Here is a 7052-nt window from a genome sequence, read left to right as displayed (position 1 = left end):
TTCTTAAAATCACTGGATCCGCCCATGATATATTTCTAGGTATATTTCCAATGTGCTACGATTTGTGTTTACATGTACTAGCATATGATCAAAGACTATATTACACTTCCTGATATGATAGACAATAATATATAAAAAGAACTATTCTTTTTCAATTTCTGAGATCATTGGTTTATCGTTTATTTAATCGTCAAATATAAGTACGTTCAATGCAACTGAAATAAACTTGGAAAATAAAAATGCAAACCAATCATTTAAACCGTTAATTTTAGGATCTTGTGAAAAATAACCCAACACGGTCTCGAATTGGAAGTCCAATTTTAACTACATCTGTAATACTTTTCAAAATATCATTGTTGTAAGCGACAACCTGTTTGTTGATCTTGTCGGTAAGAAAATGTGTGGAATTTTTCTTTTTTTATTATTATTACCTTCTTTTACAAAAATATATTATATGCACCAAAACTCATTTCGTGCAAAATGCATCGTTATTTGCGTTGAATGTCGAAATCGCTTGTTAACCTGAAGGAATTGCGTTGTCATAAATATTTCTGAAATATTGCGAAATCTATCAATAACATTTCCGTTTATCAGTTTTTAGTAGGAAGTCCATCTTAGTGCACGTATAGTAAGTCAAAATTCCCACGACTTTTCTTTTAAATTGGTCAGTATTTTGTGTTGATAGTCTTAAGCTGTCCGTAAAATTTGATCTCAGGTTCAGATGAGGAGAATTTTCATCTATTTTCAACCTATTACCCATTGATTGTGCTTTTAACAAAATACATGCACTGTGAATTTTTTACACTGTTCTTAATAATTTGTTGTAAAACAATAGTAAAAATACTTCAATCTTCAACTCTCGTGTACATTGAACTCTGTTGTATTATACATGTACAAATGTACTTGTATATTGTCTCCCCTGTAAATCCTCACTTGTATTTTGAAAATACTGTTTGAATTCATTGTTTACAAGCATTTCTTTTAATGGGTTAACGGGAACTGATATTGTGTGTAATGGGAGGTTTGATGCTCAAAAGGAAGGTATTGTATTTTCTGAACATCTGGGCACTTCAGGGTCTAGGAGGTGTAGCAATGTGACGCTTCATAGGTACCTTTTGATAATGTAAGTAGAACTTAGTAAGCTAATTTAAAATCCCTTGCAGCTATTTATTTTCTTTTTTTAATAAAATGTTCTCTTTTAAATGGTCCTTAGAATACACAGTGTAGATAATCCAGAGCATTTTGAATATTGATTTTTACTCAGAAGTCTTGTGACTTCTGAGTCTTAAATTAATCTGATGTCAATCAAAAGGACTTCCAGTTGATAACCGCCTTAAAAGTACTTCCACCACGAAAGAGATCTGGCGGATGCATATTAAAATGTTTCAGATTGATTATTTCATATAAATACATTGCCCGTTTTTACAGTTTAAGATTGAAATTATATTTTACATGGTTGATTGTCAAAGAAAAATTCAAATACATATACATGTATAGAAGTTTGAATCATATTTTATTAATGCGTTTGATATTCGTATATGGATTCCATGTGAGTGGTTGCATTTAAAGCTTAAAAAAAAGGTGGTCAAGATTACATTGAGAAACAACTTAAAAATGTAATGAAACAAAACACAAAGATAAGGGCAAAAAAGACGAAATTTAAATTGAAATTTTGAATCATCAGTACATGTATTGTATTGATGTGTAGTTCTAGTTGTGGTGAAAAAGTGCTGATCCCTTTGTAAATAATTTATCATTTATCTTTTTGGAAATACAGATAGAACAAATTACTATCAGCGGATTATTAAGTTTTTAAAATAGCTATAAATATCACATGACCTCCAAGGTTCAACGCCATCGGTGCTTTGATTATATTTGAAGATAATCATGATTGGAATATCATGGTCTTATGGTTTGCCCTTTCACAAAGTGTACAATAACTTTCCATGAATGAAAATGATAAATTAGGCCCTTTTGTAAAATGAGACTATTGATTCATTTCCATCTGTTGTCTGTCAGGCCTTCAGTCCACAACATTCAATTGTATTTGATTTCACAGAAACGAAAGTGTAAAGTTGATCGTAAGATTTCACAGACATTGAAAGTGTAATATTGATCCTTAAATTTTACCCAAAAAATTGTATATTGTATTTTTAAAAATTGATGGTAAGAATTCACAAATTAAATGTAAATGTAAAATTGGTCCAATGATTTTACAAAAATTGTATATGTATTATTGGCTGTAAAAATTGACATCAAAATGCTGTAATTAGATTTGTATGTCAGTCATAATTGATACATGTACATGTAATAAGTAATTTCACACCTATGGCTTTGCATGAAATGAACCAGTGACCTTTAATTGTACATAATGGCCTTCCCTTCACCTGCTATACTATTCATTATGTGTAAAAACATACATTAATACATCGGTACCTGATCTTGATCATTCTAAGAATTTGACTGCTACAGTGAAACCTGTGCAAACCATATTCTGAAAATCCTGAAAAGCCTGTCTAAACATGTCTGCCCCTTTAAAAGTCCTTAATATTAGTTTACTTTAGATGTATTTTTAACCTTTGTAAATAGAACACCTGTGTAAACAAAACCAATTTTAAAGTCTTTAATGATTACAGTTGAGACAGATTTCACTGTGATATGTAAACACAGTACATTGCCAATGTGAATCTTATTGCTTGGTACTTCAGTGTTTTCACTTCACATATTGAGAGTTGTCCATAATGTCTAGAACGATGGGTCTTGGTCAGATGTAGAAGGGGAGGGAGCGTCAAGATATCAATTACAGCAGTTTACTTTGTACATTTGTGTAGAGGTGTACTTGAAATAATCAATCAGTAACAGGTTATGGCAGAGTAATTACAGTGAACCTGTCTAAACCAAACCCCTTTTGTTGATTTTTTTTAATTTTGTTCAGTTTAGACAGATGTTTTATTTACTCAGGTACTAAATACATCTTAAACTGATATGAATGAAAGTGTCTGGTTAAGACATGTTTATGGTTTATTTGGGTTTTAGGGGTGCTCAAGATATGATAGCCATCTTTGTTATTATGGAAGCATAAGAGATTTTGAAAAGGGGGGAGTGAACATGCAGACTTTAAAAAAATATAGAGAGTCAAAGTTTGGGAATTTATCTGCATCTGTGTCCACAAATATTTAGATTTACTCTAACTTTGAATATCATGATTATACTACATTGTTCATGTCTTAAAATGTTGATTTTAAAATTTTTTCTTCACACTTCTGTCTTCAAAGCAATGATAGTACCTGATATATTGCATTCCCTTTTATGAGAAATGGGGACATATCTGTCAATTTTTTTATGTCATTGACTGATAGGACAGAAATTGAAATGACTTTTTTCTATTAATCTTAAAGAAATGATACCCACAGGTATAAATAAATTACCCACAGTAGTTCCTTATACAAAAGTGAAGAGGTGTCACTTTGGTTAATTTACATGTACATGTAACATACCAAGGTTTTCCATATATACACATCAGACTGTACATATAGGCTTTTCTTTGTACATTGTACATGTATGTATACATGCTTACAGGTGAAACCAAAGAATTTTATTGGTGAAAAAAAAATTGATAAAAAATAGGAACATATGTTAACCAAACACTTGAAAGAGTAATCAAGGGAAACAAAATTCTAGTGGAAATAATAAAAAATGAAATTGAAAGAATGCATTGAATTTGTTATGAAGATTTTTGAGAAAGTCTGGTTTAGACAGGTTTCCAGTTTATTTAGGGTTTGATTTAGACAGGTTTCACTATGATTCTCTTCTTTAGGCCAAAATGAGACCAGATTATGTTTGCTGCAAAGTGGAATATTAATATCTGATGCTATTAAGGAGGTAGACCTAGGGTAAGGGACACAACTCTTGCAAATCATTGGAACGTTTGCATTTACCATTTTACATGAATCTCCTGTAAGCATCAAAGTAATTTGGACTGATTTCATTCTGTTTCAAATGAAAGCTTGAAAGACTTTAGTGAAATTGAATGTGATACATATCACTGATTTCATGAGTTATGTCCCTTACCCTAGGTCTACCTCTTTAAGCTTAATGTTATTTGATATGTATTTGAATAACTGGCCTAGACAAAACTCAAAATCCACCAACAGTAAGACAACAAAGGCCGTAAATGTGGATGTTTGGTAGTAGTAATATGTATAAATTTACAAGCTAAACTATCTGGTAAATTTATTATCCAGTGACATATACCTGGGCATGCACAATAAGTAGGAGATGAATTTGGATTAGGTTCCACAGTAACAGTTTTAACTAGTTTGGTAATACACAACTTTCAATGTAAGGAAACTGCTGTGTCTTCAGGGTTGTAGCTAAATTTAAAACCTGTAATCAATGCCAAGCAAGAATTACTACCATAGAAAACAATAGTTCTGCCTTAATCAATCTAGAGGGATAGGAAGTATGAATTGCCCCATCCTTCAAGTGCATGTATAAACATTTCCTCTGTCTTGTTTTACATGTACCATAAGCTTAAATTGTTAAGGCCAAGGACATAAAAATGTTCAACTACATGTAATTAAGTTGTTCATATTAGTGTGGTCCAAGGTCTGGGTTCTCAATTCTTGACTTAGGACCTAAGAATTTTTTTTTTCCCTGGCAGGGATATTTTTTTCTTCTGCTTTTTAGCAGAATTCCGCCATTTCATGTCCAGATTTTTCCATTAAGATTTTTTTTACTGTATATTTATTTCTGATTTTGCCAATTTCTGCTTTGTGTGTTGACTTTGTAAATTCATCCCTAACCTTGGTCTGGGACATTCAGACAACTGTATACATTGGTACTTTTGAAGGATTTTTGTTTTTCCTTAAGTGGATGATTAGTTTCATACTAAAAAAGTCTAGAATCTTCTCTGTATGTATAATCATGTATAGGGGTGACTTTTGAGGTATACTGTGATGATGTTCATTGTAAATGTACATGTGTATTACAGCCAAAAGTTTTTTTGTTAACATAGGACTCAAAAATGCACAGGTCAATGTACTTGTAACAAATACAATGAAATGCTGAAATTGGCCTAACCTCTCAAAAGAGGCCACCTCTCTTATGTGGCCAGTTTTGGATTGCAGTATTGGTGGCCACATAAGAGAGGGACTTCTGTACAATGAATATGAATCAGATGAATTAAGTTCATGGAGTATGAATAAAAGTAGCAGGTTTCACATGTGTTGTACATGGTACTACTCATTGCTATTGATTATGAAAATAAACATATGTACATCTTTGGCTTCTGTGCAACTTAAATGTCTTTATCACATTTTACTCATTATCTAAGCTTATACTTTTCTTACCTGTATACAGTCAAACTTGTCTTATCCAAACCTTTGAATCTACTGAAAACCTGTCTAAACCAAACAAATTTTGAAATCTTTCATATAAATTTTTATGTATTTTTAGTCTGTTTCGAGTCAAACAAACACCTGTCTAAACCAGACACTTTTTGAAGTCCCTTCATGTTAGTTTTAGGGTATTTTAACCCTGGTAAACCCAACATCTGTCTAATCCAAACAAATTCTACACTACAGTCCAGAAGAGGTTCAGTTTAGACAGGTTCCACTGTACATGTACTTCTGAACCTATTCATTGTAACAGCTAAGTTATTCAGTGTAGTTTTTCTGTTTCATGATCAATGGTCCACTTGGAGAAACCTTAAATCCTGAATACAATGTTAAAGTAAAGTGTGGAAGGCCCAAGGCCTAAATAAATAAAATTTCAAAGGTCCTAGATCAGAGATTTAGGGTCCCAGACCTTGGACCATTATTAATTTGAATTCCTGCTGTGAAAATATATTGCAAAAAGTACCAATGAGTGTTATTAGTCAGTTTTCTAAGTAAAAGTAATTTTTCACAGAAAATATAGTAATTTTAACCAAAAAACCTCCCTCACATCTGACATTTTTATGTTGGAAATTCTAAATTTTCCATTGATTTTGTGGGAGTCTCCCCACTAATGAGGTATGATCTTGAAAATGAAGAAAGCATGTTTTGGATAGTAAGGTTATTTATTGAAAGTCAGTCTTTAAACATCAAACTAAGAATTTTTTATGAATAGCCTAATAATTTAAATTTTATGATTTTGTGGTTATTACAGTATAGCATAACTTACGATAGTTAAACCAGAAACTTACTGGTTATTTTGTAGTTCTTACAAATTCAGGATGTAAAAGATATGTTGTTAATTGTGGTTTGAAATCATTTTCATCTGAAGTCATTTTCGCCCGAAGTCATTTTTCGCCCAAAGTCATTTTCATCTTGAATGAAGTGTAATAACAAAATGATCAAACTGATGAAATCTAGGCAGTTGTAGTCAAAATGAAAGTCTGTATAACAAATGGCAATATCGGGGTAAAAACCAGGAAGTTTGAAACAATGTTACATCATATTAGGCATAATAATTGGTTTGCTTTGTCAATAAGAGTAAATTCTTTTTAATTGAGGACTGTTTTAGAATATAGTTAAAGCTGTCTAAATCCAAGCCGTTTTGGATGTTGGATGGGTTTATTTATATCCAGGTTCAAAATTCATGTACATTCAAAATTTCTGGTTAAGGTTTTTAGTCTTATCATATCCCCTACAAACAAAGTTTGGGGTGGGTATATAGGTTTCACCTAGTCTGTCTGTACATCTGTCTGTCTGAACTACATTTGAATTTTCTTAGCAGCTTGCAGCAGCTTGCTATGAAACTTCGTATGATGTAATAACACCACATGGAGATGCATACTGTTTAGTCAAAAATTGTAGAAATGACAGCTGTTGAACTTTAGTTCGATTTTTTTTTTTCAACAAAATTTGGTCTGATGTGTTGTCTGCAGCTCCTCCTCATTGACTTGTAGGATTGTAATGAAACTCAATGGATTGTTATATTACCATATTAGAATGAGCATGTCTTTGAGAATTTATGTTTTGGCAAAATTGTAGAAATGTAGGCTGCTGGACTTTTTTTCAGCAAAACTTGCTTTAGGGTGTTGTCCACAACTTCTCCTTAATAATTCA

At 31.9% G+C, this 7052-nt stretch overlaps 1 protein-coding gene across 3 annotated transcripts in view; it reads left to right on the top strand.

Moving 5' to 3' along the window:
* The first annotated feature begins 286 nt into the window (after positions 1-286).
* Positions 287-7052, top strand: part of LOC148600086 (uncharacterized) — a 20908-nt gene continuing 14142 nt past the window's right edge. The window contains exon 1 of one of the 3 annotated variants that reach the window (XM_088558072.1): positions 287-389. The gene's annotated coding sequence lies outside the window, so the exon portion shown is untranslated. Of the gene's footprint in view, positions 390-510; positions 665-7052 lie in introns of those variants that run through there. The other 2 variants (XM_088558073.1, XM_088558074.1) reach the window with 2 other exon arrangements.

Source organism: Perna viridis, chromosome 13 (assembly GCF_037379345.1).
Source record: "Perna viridis isolate PV_CMFRI_1.1 ecotype Kerala chromosome 13, ASM3737934v1, whole genome shotgun sequence".
In the NCBI taxonomy this organism is placed as follows: Eukaryota; Metazoa; Mollusca; class Bivalvia; order Mytilida; family Mytilidae; genus Perna; species Perna viridis.
This window is presented reverse-complemented; position numbering and strand designations above follow the sequence as displayed.